We start from the raw sequence: 13894 nt of genomic DNA, 5'->3' as shown, positions 1-13894 counted from the left end.
TTGGTTAAGTGGAAGGGCTATGGTCAGGAGGATAATTCCTGGGTTGTTGCCTCTGATGTCCATGCTGCTGATTTGGTTCGTGCCTTTCATTTGGCTCGTCCTGATCGGCCTGGGGGCTCTGGTGAGGGTTCGGTGACCCCTCCTCAAGGGGGGGGTACTGTTGTGAATTCCATTCTCGGGCTCCCTCCTGTGGTCGTGAATGGTACTTTGTTGAGTTCTGTTCGTGGGCTCTCTCTGGTGGCTTTGAGTGATACTGCTGGTCTTTAGCTGGGCTCCAGCTGCCTCGTTTTCTGCAGTGCTGGTTGCCTATTTAACTCCACCTAGATCTTTACTTGTTGCCAGCTGTCATTGTATTCAGTATTGGTTCAGTTCTCTTTGGGACTTCACGTGTGACCTGTCTCCTCCTGGAGAAGCTAAGTTCATGCTAGTTCATTTTTGCTCATTGCTTTTGGAAAATGTTTCTCAGTATATGATAAGTTCAGTCCAGCTTGCTTATATGCTATTTTCTTGCTAGCTGGAAGCTCTGGGGAGCAGAGTTGCTCCCTCACATCGTGAGTCGGTGTGAGGGTCTTTTGTTCTCTCTGCATGGATATTTTGTAGTATTTTATACTGACCGCACAGTTCCCTTGCTATCTTCATACTATTTAGTACTAGTGGGCCTCTTTTGCTAAAACCTGTTTTCATTCCTATGTTTGTATTTTCCTCTTAACTCACCGTCATTATTTGTGGGGGGCTGACTTTTCTTTGGGGAAATTTCTCTGAGGCAAGTGAGGCTTTTGTTTCTCTCTAGGGGTAGTTAGCTCTCAGGCTGTGAAGAGGCGTCTAGGGAGAGTTAGGTACGCTCCACGGCTGCCTATAGTGTGTGTGATAGGATCAGATTTGCGGTCAGTAAAGTTCCCACGTCCCCAGAGCTTGTCCTATATTTCTGGTTTACCTATCAGGTCATTCCAAGTATTCCTAACCAACAGCTCCATAACACCGGCCCCCAGGCTCATCCACCCACTTCCTGGACCATTTCTCTGCCTGGCTGCCGCACTTCATGTCCTCAGAACTCCCAACTCTTATCCTGGGAGACTTCAACATCCCCATTAACAGCCCCACTTCCACATCTGCATCCCAGCTTCTATTACTAACCACTTCTCTAGGCCTCTCACAGCTCTCAACCTCTGAAACACACAAAGATGGTAACACCCTGGACCTGGTCTTTGTCTGGCTCTGTTCAATCTCCTACCTAGATAACTCACTGCTTCCCCTCTCTGTCCACAACATTCTATCCTTCACACTCACTCACAATTCCTTGCCCAACCCAGCACTCTCCTACCTACCACACATTCAGAAATCTACATGCCATTAACCCTTATACACTTTCAGACTCCCTACACTCATCGTTGTCCCCAATCTCTTTTTTTTCCTGTCCTCATCTAGCTGCACATCACTACAATGACACTCTTAGAAGCACCCTTGACCAAGTAGCTCCCTCACCCTCAGAACCTCCAAACACAGAGTGAAACAGCCCTTGCTCACATCGCAAACCCGATTCCTCCAGCGATGCTCTAGGAGTGCTGAACGCTTATGGAGGAAAACACGCACACCAGAAGACTTCATACACTTCAAATTTATGTTAAGGACCTATAACTCTGCCCTTCACCTCGCCAAACAGTCCTACTACACCACCCTGATCTCCTCACTATCCAACAACCCCAAGAAACTTTTTAACACCTTTCACTCCCTCCTCAGGCCAAAAGCACAAGACCCTATCACAGACATTTGTGCTGGTGATCTGGCTTCCCACTTTATAGAGAAAATAGACAATATCCGTCAGGAAATCTGCTCCCAGACACCAAGTGCAATGACTCCCATCCCTCCCTGCATCTCCCCTGGCTCACTCTCCACATTCGATCCCATCACAGAAGAAGAAGTCTCCAAGCTCCTCTCTTGTTCTCATCCGACTACATGCACTACCGACCCCATTCCCTCTCATCTCCTCCAATCTCTCTCTCCAGTCATCACAACTCGCCTAACTACAATCTTTAATCTCTCCCTCTCCTCTGGCATTTTCCCCTCCTCCTTCACACTCTATCATCACTCCATTACTAAAAAAAAAACCCACCCTCGACACATCCTGCACAAACAACTACAGACCGGTCTCCAATCTCCCCTTCATCTCAAAACTCTTGAAGCACCTGATCTACTCCCGTCTTACCTGTTACCTCTCCACTCATTCCCTCCTAGACCCTTCACAGTCCGGTTTCCGCTCCCTACATTCAGCAGAAACTGCACTCATCAACGTGACCAATGACCTTCTGACAGCAAAATGTAACGGTGAGCACTCTCTGCTCATTCTCATCAACCTTTCTGCAGCTTTTGACACTGTTGACCACCCTCTCCTACTCTCTAGGCTCCAGTCTCTAGGCATTAAGGACACTGTTCTCTCCTGGTTCCCCTTCTACCTTTCTGACCGCTCCTTCAGTGTTCTGTTCTCTGGCTCCACTTCATCTCCTCTTCCTCTCACTGTTGGGGTACCTCAGGGCTCAGTCCTTGGCCCCCTTCTCTTCTCCCTCTACACAGCCCCAATTGGACAGACCATCAGCAGATTTGGCTTTCAGTACCATCTTTATGCTGATGACACACAACTATACACGTCATTCCCTGACCTTACCCCCACTGTACTACAGAACGCCACTGACTGTCTGCAGTCTCCAACATCATGTCTGCTCTCTATCTGAAACTCAACCTCTCCAAAACTCAACTTCTTCTGCTCCCGCCTTCTACTAAACTCCCTAAATCTGACATTTCCCTCTCCGTGGGTGGCACCATAATAACACCCCGGCAGCAGGCACGCTGTCTGGGTGTTATGTTTGACTCCGATCTCTCCTTCACCTCCCACATACAATCTCTTGCCCGCTCGTGCCGCTTACACCTAAAGAACATCTCTAGTATCCGCCCTTTTCTCACCATGGAGACAACAAAAACCCTCACTGTCGCCCTAATCCACTCCTGCCTGGACTACTGCAATTCTCTATTAATTGGCCTCCCCCTTACTCGACTTTCCCCTCTCCAGTCTATCCTTAATGCAGCAGCCAGGGTTGTCCATCTGGCTAATCGTTACTCAGATGCATCCGCTCTTCGCCAGTCATTACACTGGCTGCCCATTCATTACAGGATACAATTCAAAGCACTTGTTGTCACCCACAAAGCTCTCCACAGTGCGGCACCCCCTTACATCTCCTCCCTCATTTCTGTCTATCGGCCTAGCCGACCGCTGCGCTCTACAAATGATTTTCGACTAACCTCTGCACTAATCCGTACCTCCCGACTCCAAGACTTCTCCCGTGCTGCGCCAATCCTCTGGAATGCTCTACCCCAAGATATTAGGACCATCCACAACTTGCATAGTTTTAGGCGCTCGCTCAAAACACATTTGTTCAGAGCGGCCTACCACGTTAACTAATCAAAGTCATTTTATGTTTGGGAGTGTGTAGCCCATTCACTATCTCCATCAACCCCCCCACCCCCTGAAGATGGCTGGACCATCATTGTAAATACATCATTGTAAATACACACCTGTACTTTGTATCTCCCCCACCTCATTGTAGATTGTAAGCTCTCACGAGCAGGGTCATCATATTTTACTTTATTATTGCATTGTTAACGTTATTACCTATGACTGTTGTGTTTGAAACTGTTAAACTGTAAAGCGCTGCAGAATATGTTGATGCTATATAAATTAATAATAATAATAATAATAATAATAATCTTTAACACACTCCCCCGGCAGAAGGCTCATTCAGCCGAAACGTACATATGGATTCTTTGGCGCCACAGCAGGTCATAGGTAATTACTTTACTTCACTGGCATTTCCCTGTCCCTGTTTTGAGACTATTCACTTGACTGATTGCTACTTTTTTGATACTTTTTCACCTTCAGTAATTATTTTAGTTACATTATGTTAGCAGGAGTTTTTTTTAATTTCAATTCCTTTTACAAATACCTTGTAACACTGCTGTTGGCGCCATCTTGTGGCTAACTCTGGTATATACATACATTTTTACCTTTTGTTTTTGGTATTTATTTTAACTACCTCAATAAAAATATTCTTTTAATAAATTCCATTTGTAATTTGGTTTATTTACACCTTTCTTTGATATGATTTCACCACTACTGAAGCCATAGCAGTGTGAAATGGTTGGAGAGCGGATAATGCTTCTAGTCACTTAGCCACCACCACCACGTCTTCCACACGGTCACGTCTGAGTAGCCATGAGTGTGGACCTCATATTACTCACTCTGATCCTCCTTCCTCCCACTATACCGAGTGCCCTGAGACAACTAATCCCACACTTGGACACTCCAAAGAGGTGTTTGGTTTCCCTTTTAAGATTCTGGACTCTTGGCCAGTCAACTTGAAGTGAGGCAAGATGATATCGCATGTAGCGATGCCCAAAGATCTCAGCAGCCATGGTCACACCAAGGCAATGGTGGGAAAGTGTCACAAGTGGTGGACGATGCTGAGATACAATTGCCAGAAAGTCAGGAGGAGGAGCAGGGTGCAGATGTGGAAGACGAGGTGGCGGATGACATAGTAACTGACCCAACCTAGCAGGAGGACATGCAGAGCGAGGAAAAGAGCACACATGAGGAAGGAGGCATACCACTCAAACACGCAGGAAGAAGCAGAGTGGTGGCCGCAGACAAAAGGCATGCATCCGTTCCCCGTAACATCAACATGATGGAAGTTGCCATTCCAACCGTTAGATCTTTTGGAGACTGGTTATTTTTTATATATTCTGCAGATAAAAGCAAACAGGCCATTTGCAGCACCTGCCATGCCCGCATCAGCAGGGATAGCAAAACTACCAGCCTGACCCCCACCAGGATGATCAAGCACATGGCAGCAAAGCACCCGAATTTTTGGGCCGAACCCCAGGCTACAGGAACACTGTCTGCATGTGACACCACTGCTTCTTATGTTTTGTGTGGAAGCCAATCCCCAGTCCACAGTGCATGTGAAGATTCCTCATGCCCTTCACCTGTTGTTGCCCACAGTCAACCAGCACCATCATCAAACCCATCCATATCCCTGTCCCAGCATAGCCTTCAGTTGTCTATACCCCAGTCATTGGAATGCAAGCAGAAATACCCAGCCAATGCCCCACAGGCCACAGTACTAAATTGCAACATTTCTCGTCTGCTTGCGCTCAAAATGTTGCCTGTTAGGCTCATTGAGACGCAAGCTTTCCGCAACCTGATGGCGGCAGCCATCGCAGGATACTCGGTCCCAAGTCACCACTTTTTCTCCTGGCATATCATAGTGGAATTACACCAGCACGTGTCCAACAACATTACCCGTGCCCTCACCAATGCTGTTACTGGTAAAGTCCACCTAACCACGGACACGTGGACAAGTGCTTGTGGGCAGGGACAGTACATCTCACTGATGGCACACTGGCTTAACATAGTGGAAGCAGGGACCAGTCGGACCATGGGATGGAACACATCCTCCCGATGCCGAGAATTACGGGCCCTACGTCAATCAGGGTACTGAGGCTACTGCGCCTCCTCCTCTTTAGCCTCCATCATTGAAAAGAGCACATCAGTCAGAAGCTGGAAGCACTGCAGAACTGCCTCAGCCAAGCGGCAACAGACTGTGCTGAAGCTAATCTGCTTAGGTGACAAACCACACAATGCTGAAGAGTTGTGGACAGGGCTGAAAGAGCAGTCAGAGTTTTGGATGACACTGCTGAACCTACAGCCATGCATGGTCGTGTGTGACAATGGCTGGAACCTGGTGGTGGCTCTGATGCAAGGTGAGCTCACACACGTACCTTGCCTGGCTCATGTGCTTATCCTCGTCATTCAATGTTTTCTCAAAAGCTACCCGGAGCTGCCAGATCTGCTAGTGAAAGTACGCCGACTGTCTGATCATTTTAGAATGTCAGCTTCAGCTTCTGACCCCCCTTGCCTTGCTTCAGCAGCATTTGCATCTTCCGGCTCACAGACAGATGTGTGATGTCCACAAGCATTGGAACTGTACACTGCATATGTTGTAAAGGATTTGTGAGCAGAAGAAAGCAATTGTTGACTACCAGTATCAACAAGGCCGTTGTTATTCAGTTCAGACTCCACACATAAGACCTCAGGAGTGGACATGGATGTCAGACATATGTACCATCTTCAAAAACTTTGAGGACTGCACCAAGATGGTGAGCGGCGATGACATCACTATTAGCATCACCATCCCGCTTCCTTGCATTCTGAAAACCACTCTGCTCACAATTAAAGAGAATGCATTGCAGGCGGAGCATGAGAACATGGAGCAAGGAACCATACAGGGTGATTACACTCAGCCCAGTCTCATGTCGTCCCAATGTGGATTGGTAGACAATGAGGAAGAGGAGGAGGCAGAAGAACAGCAGCTACTTTCATGCGCTATAGACGGTACAGCAAGCACAGCTGTCATACTGTCTGTTCAGTGGGGATGGCCTGAGGACAGGGAGGAGGAGGAAGATGAGGAGGAGGAGGACAGCATGGTCAGTAGTCCTGTTGGTGAGGACACAGAAGTCTTGCCTGTTAGCAGTCTGGCACGCATGGCTGACTTTATGCTTTGCTGCATTTCCCGTGACCCTCGCATTATTACAATTTTTGGTAGTACTCATTACTGGTTGGTGACACTTCTTGACCCATGCTACAAGGAGAAATTTCAATCTCTTCTTTCAGAGGCAGACAGGTGTGCTAAAATGTTGCAGTACCAAAGGGCCCTTGTAGCGGAATTAATGAAAAAAACCTCCCATCTGAGAACAGTGGCAGCAGACGTCAGTTTGTTGTACAACCAAGAAGTCCAAGTTAGAGAGACAGAAGTACAATACAGAACAGGCAGCGGAACAATGGCATAGTTCTGGGACAGTTTTCTCACACCCTCCCATCGTGACGGCACAGAGGCAAGGGTTGCTGTCACAAGAAGTTCAATGTTTGGGAAGATTGCTGATCGTACAAATGTCCTCCATGATTCCTCTGTTCCTTGTAATTATTGGTTATCCAAGCTGGACACGTGGTATGAACTGGCTCTCTATGCCTTGGAGGTTTTGACCTGCCCTGTTGCTAGCATTCTGTCAGAGCGGATTTTTAGTGCCACTGGTGGAATTACAACAGATAAGCACATCTGCCTGTCAACTGAAAATGCTGACAGCCTGACTCTTATAAAAATGAACAAGGGCTGGATTGGGCTACACTTCACTACACCACCGAATGAAGACGGCGAAACATAACCTGAAATACATTGTCTTTTTTGTGGAGGTGTATTCTCATGCAACTCTTCACAACCACACATGGGTATACGCTTCCTGATTTTGTCTGTTTGGTGTTATCCTCTTCCTTATCTTCATCCTCATCATCCACAACCACTAGAACACCATGGTGAATGTATTTCGTAAAGCAAATGCAAGTGCAATGGGGTTTTTATGAAGCCCATTACTAACTTGAAACAAAAAAAAAATTTACTCCCCCAGGGGGAAAGTTTGTCAGCCCATACACTTAGCGTATGGGCATTCGAAGTCTAAGAGATACGCTCCTTTAAATTGGGCCTAGTTTTTAATGAGGCATTCTTCCACGTCTCATCATTCTTCTCCACTAGATCAGCAGGATTAACGTGTTGCGTGCTGCTACAGCCAGTCAATTTTTGGGCAAGGGTGTCTATGATGCACATAAAATATTATTTAAAAATGAACCCCCCATGGGGAAATGTTTGTTCAACTATGCACTTAGTGTATGGGCATTACAAGTCTGGGAGACCCACTCCTTTAATTTTTGCATACTTTTTAATGAGACATTCCTCCATGTGTCATCATTCTCCGCCACTAGATCACCAGGGTTAACGTGTTCCGTGCTGCTACAGCCAGTCAATTTTTGGGCAAGGGTATCTATTAAGAGCATAAAATATTTTTTAAAAATATAGCCCCCATGGGGAAATGTTTGTGATCCCATGCACAAAGTGTATGGGCATTACAAGTCTACGAGATCCACTCCTTTAAATTGGCCCTAGTTTTTAATGAGGCCTTTATCAACGTCTCATCATTCTGTCACTAGATCACCAGGGTTATCGTGTTCCGTACTGCTACAGCCAGTCAATTTTTGGGCAGGGGTGTCTATGATGCCCATAAAATATTTTTTAAAAATGTACTCCCCATGGTGAAATGTTTGTCAGCCAATGCACTTACACTATGTTCCAAATTATTATGCAAATTACATTTTTATCAGATTTTCCTAAATGGTCGGTGCAAATGACAGTCAGTCTAATAAAAGTCATCACCCATTAGATTATACATCGAATTTTATTGAAGAAACCTCCCAATGATAACAGTATAATCTCCAAAATGAATAAAAACTCAAAATGCACTGTTCCAAATTATGCACAGTAGAATTTCTAAACATTTGATATGTTTTAAAGAACTGAAAATGCTCATTTGTGGCATTTGCAGCATTAGGAGGTCACATTCAGTGAACAAAAAAGCTATTGTATACCAAAACATCCCAACAGGCCAAGTTACATATTAACATAGGACCCTTCTTTGATGTCACCTTCACAATTCTTGAATCCATTGAACTTGTGAGTTTTTGGAGAGCTTCTGCTTGTATTTCTTTGCATGAAGTCAGAATTGCCTCCCAGAGCTGCTGTTTTGATGTGAACTGCCTCCCACCCTCATAGATCTTTTGCTTGATGATCCTCTAAAGGTTCTCTATAGGGTTGAGGTCAGGGGAAGATGGTGGCCACACCATGAGTTCCTTTTATGCCCATAGCAGCCAATGACTCAGAGGTATTCTTTGCAGCATGAGATGGGGCATTGTCAGCATGAAGATGATTTTGCTCCTGAAGGCACGTTTCTGCTTTTTATACCATGGAAGAAAGTTGTCAGTCAGAAACTCTATATACTTTGCAGAGGTAATTTTCACACCTTCAGGAACCTTAAAGGGCCTTACCAGCTGTTTTCCATGATTCTGGCCCAAAACATGACTCCTCCACCTCCTCGCTGACGTTGCAGCCTTGTTGGGACATGGTGGCCATCCACCAACCATCCACTACTCCATCCATCTGGACCATCCAGGTTTGCTCAACACTTATCAGTAAACAACACTGTTTGGAAACTAGTCTTCATGTATGTGTGGGCCCAATGCAACCATTTCTGCTTGTGAACACTGTTTAAGGGTGGCCGAATAGTAGGTTTATGCACCACAGCAAGCCTTTGAAGGAGCCTACAACTTGAGGTTCGAGGGACTCCAGAGGCACCAGCAGCTTCAAATATCTGTTTGCTACTTTGTAATGGCTTTTTAGCAGCTGCTCTCTTAATCCGATGAACTTGCCTGGCAGAAATCTTCCTCATTATGCCTTTATCAGCACAAACACATTTGTGCTCAGATACAGCCACAAATCTCTTAACAGTAGAGTAACTTATATTTTTGGAAAATTTCTAATGTTTTCATCCCTTCACCAAGGCATTGCACTATTTGATGCTTTTCAGCAGCAGAAAGGTCCTTTTTCTTTCCCATGTTACTTGAAAACTGTGACCTGCTTAATAATGTGGAACATCATTTTTAAGTAGTTTTCCTTTAATTAGAATCACCTGGAAAACCAATTATCACATGTGTTTAAGATTGATTTCAGTGATCCATTGAGCCCTGAGACACAATACCATCCATGAGTTTATTTGAAAAACAAAACAATTAAATCTTTATGACACTTAAATCCAATTTGCATAATACACAGTGTAGTGTATGGGCATCACAAGTCTAGGAGACCCGCTCCTTTAAATTGGACCTAATTTTTAATGAAGCCTTCCTCCATGTCTCATCATTGTCCGCCACTAGATCACCAGGGTTAACTTGTTCCGTGCTGCTACAGACAGTCAATTTTTGGGCAAGAGTGTCTATAATGCCCATAAAATATTTTTAACTAATTTATTTCCCCCGGAGAAAATGTTTTTCAGCCCATGCACTTAGTGTATGGGCATTACGAGCCTAGGAGACCCGCTCCTTTAAATTTGGCCTAGTTTTAATGAGGCCTTCCTCCATGTCTCATCACTCTCCGCCACTAAATCACCAGGGTTAACGTGTTCCGTGCTGCTACAGCCAGTCAATTTTTGGACAAGGGTGTCTATGATGCCCATAAATTATTTTTTAAAAATGTACCCCTCATGTGGAAATGTTTGTCAGCCCATGCACTTAGTGTATGGGCATTACGAGTCTAGGAGACCCGCTCCTTTAAATCGGGCCTAATTTTTAATGAAGCCTCCCTCCATGTCTCATCATTGTCTGCCACTAGATCACTAGGGTTAACTTGTTCAATGCTGCTACAGCCAGTCCAATTTTTGGCAAGGGTGTCTATGATATCCATAAAATATTTAAAAAAAAATGTACCCCCATGGGGAAATGTTTTTCAACCCATGATATTAGTGTGTTGGCATTATGAGTCTAGCAGACAAGCTCCTTTAAATTGGGCCTAGTTTGCAATGAGGCCTTCCTCAACGTCTCATCAACCACTGCCACTAAATCACCAGGGTTAACGTATTCTGTGCTGCTACAGCCAGTCCAATTTTTGGCAAGGGTGTCTATGATGCCCATAAAATATATCTAACAATTTTAGTCCCCCAGGGAAAATGTTAGTCAGCCCATGCAATTCGTGTATGGGCATTACAAGTCTAGGAGACCCTCTCCTTTAAATTAGGCCTAGTTTTTAATGAGGCCTTCCTCCACTTCTCATCATTCTCCGCCACTAGATCACCAGGGTTAACCTGTTCCGTGCTGCTACAGCGAGTCATTTTTTGGGGCAAGGGTGTCTATGATGCCCATAAAATATTTTTTTAAATTTTAGTCTAGTCCCCCGGAGGAAATGTTTGTCAGCCCATGCACTTATTGTATAGGCATTACAAGTCTATGAGACCCGCTCCTTTATATTTGGCCTAGTTTTTAATGAGGCCTTCATCAACATCTCATGATTCTCCTCCACTAGATCACCAGGGTTAACGTGTTCCATGCTGCTACAGCCAGTCAATTTTTGGGCAAGGGTGTCTATGATGCCCATAAAATATTATTAAAAAATGTACCCCCCATGGGGAAATGTTTGTCAGCCCATGCACTTAGTGTATGGGCATTACAAGTTAAGGAGACCCACTCCTTTAACCCCTTCATGACCCATCCTATTTTGACCTTAATGACCTGGCCGTTTTTTGCAATTTTGACCAGTGTCCCTTTATAAGGTAATAACTCAAGAAAGCTTCAACGGATCCTAGCGATTCTGAGATTGTTTTTTCGAGACATATTGGGCTTCATCTTAGTGGTAAATTTAGGTCGATAATTTTTGCGTTTATTTGTGAAAAAAAATGGAAATTTGGCTAAAATTTTGAAAATGTAGCAATTTTGAATTTTTATTCTGTTAAACGAGAGAGTTATGTGACACAAAATAGTTAATAAATAACATTACCCACATGTCAACTTCATATCAGCACAATTTTGGAACCAAATTTTTTTTTTTGCTAGGAAGTTATAAGGGTTAAAATTTGACCAGCGATTTCTCATTTTTACAACTAAATTTACAAAACCATTTTTTAGGGACCACCTCACATTTGAAGTCAGTTTGAGGGGTCTATATGGCTGAAAATGCCCAAAAGTGACACCATTCTAAAAACTGCACCCCTCAAGGTACTCAAAACCACATTTAAGAAGTTTATTAACCCTTCAGGTGCTTCACAGCAGCAGAAGCAACATGGAAGGAAAAAATGAACATTTAACTTTTTAGTCACAAAAATGATCTTTTAGCATCAATTTTTTTTATTTTCCCAAGGGTAAAAAGAGAAACTGGAACCCAAAAGTTATTGTACAATACAATATGTCCTGAGTACGCAGATACCCCATATGTGGGAAGGAACCACTGTTTGGGTGCACAACAGGGCTCAGAAGGGAAGGAGCGACATTTGACTTTTTCAATGAAAAATTGGCTCCAATCTTTAGCGGACACCATGTCGCGTTTGGAGAGCCCCTGTGAGCCTAAACATTGGAGTTCCCCCACAAGTGACCCCATTTTGGAAACTAGACCCCACAAGGAGCTTATCTAGATGCATAGTGAGCACTTTGAACCCCAAGGTGCTTCACAAATTGATCCATAAAAATGAAAAAGTACTTTTTCTTCACAAAAAATTTATTTTAGCCTCAATTTGTTCATTTCCACATGGGCAACAGGATAAAATGGATCCAAAAATTTATTGGGTAAATTCTCCTGAGTACACTGATGCCTTACATGTGGGGAAAACCACTGTTTGGGCACACGGCAGGGCTCGGAAGGGAAGGAGCGTCATTTGACTTTTTGTATGAAAAATTAGCTCCAATCGTTAGCAGACACCATGTCACATTTGGAAAGCCCCTGTGTGCCTAAACATTGGAGCTCCCCCACATGTGACCCCATGTTGGAAACTAGACCTCCCATGGAACTAATCTAGATATGTGGTGACCACTTTAATCCCCCAAGTGCTTCACAGAAGTTTATAACGCAGAGCCGTGAAAATAAAAAATCATTTTTCTTTCCTCAAAAATTATTTTTTAGCCCGCAATTTTTTTTTTTGCAAAAGTAACAGGAGAAATTGGACTCAAAAGTTGTTGTCCAGTTTGTCCTGAGTATGCTGATACCCCATATGTGGGGGTAAACCACTGTTTGGGCACACGTCAGGGCTTGGAAGGGAAGTAGTGACTTTTGAAATGCAGACTTTGATGGAATGGTCTGCGAGCGTCACGTTGCGTTTGCAGAGCCCCTGATGTGCCTAAACAGTAGAAACCCCCACAAATGACCCCATTTTGGAAACTAGACCCCCCAAAGAACTTATCTAGATATGTGGTGAGCACTTTGAACCCCCAAGTGCTTCACAGAAGTTTACAACGCAGAGCCGTGAAAATAAAAAATCATTTTTCTTTCCTCAAAAATTATGTTTTAGCAAGCAATTCTTTTATTTTCACAAGGGTAACAGGAGAAATTGGACCCCAATAGTTGTTGCCCAGTTTGTCCTGAGTACACTGATACCCCATACATGGGGGAAAACCACTGTTTGGGCGCACGTCGGGGCTCGGAAGGGACGGATCACCATTTGACTTTTTGAATGCAAGATTGGCTGGAATCAATGGTGGTGCCATGTTGCGTTTGGAGACCCCTGATGTGCCTAAACAGTGGAAACCCCTCAATTCTAACTCCAACACTAACCCCAACACACCCCTAACCCTAATCCCAACTCTAGCCATAACCCTAATCACAACCCTAACCCCAACACACCCCTAACCCTAATCCCAAACCTAACACTAATCCTAACCCTAATCCCAACCCGAACCACAACCCTAACCCCAACACACCCCTTACCCTAATCTTAACCCTAACCCTAATCCTAACCCTAATCCCAACCCTAACCACAACCCTAACCCCAAAACACCCCTAACTCTAACCAAAACCCTAACCACAGCCTAATCTTAACCCTATTTCCAACCCTAGCCCTAATTCCAACCCTAACGCTAAGGCTATGTGCCCACGTTGTGGATTCGTGTGAGATTTTTCCGCACCATTTTTGAAAAATCTGCAGGTAAAAGGGACTGCGTTTTACCTGTGGATTTACAGTGCTTTCTGTGCGGATTTCACCTGCGGATTCCCATTGAGGAACAGGTGTAAAACGCTGTGGAATCCGCACAAAGAATTGACATGCTGCTGAATATACAACACAGCGTTTCCACACGGTATTTTCCACACCATGGGCACAGCGGATTTGGTTTTCCATAGGTTTACATGATACTGTAAACCTGAAGGAAAACTGCTACGAATCCGCAGCGGCCAATCTGCTGCGGATCCGCAGCCAAATCCGCACCATGTGCACA

The sequence above is a fragment of the Ranitomeya variabilis genome, chromosome 3 (assembly GCF_051348905.1).
Source record: "Ranitomeya variabilis isolate aRanVar5 chromosome 3, aRanVar5.hap1, whole genome shotgun sequence".
NCBI lineage: Eukaryota > Metazoa > Chordata > Amphibia > Anura > Dendrobatidae > Ranitomeya > Ranitomeya variabilis.
This window is presented reverse-complemented; position numbering follows the sequence as displayed.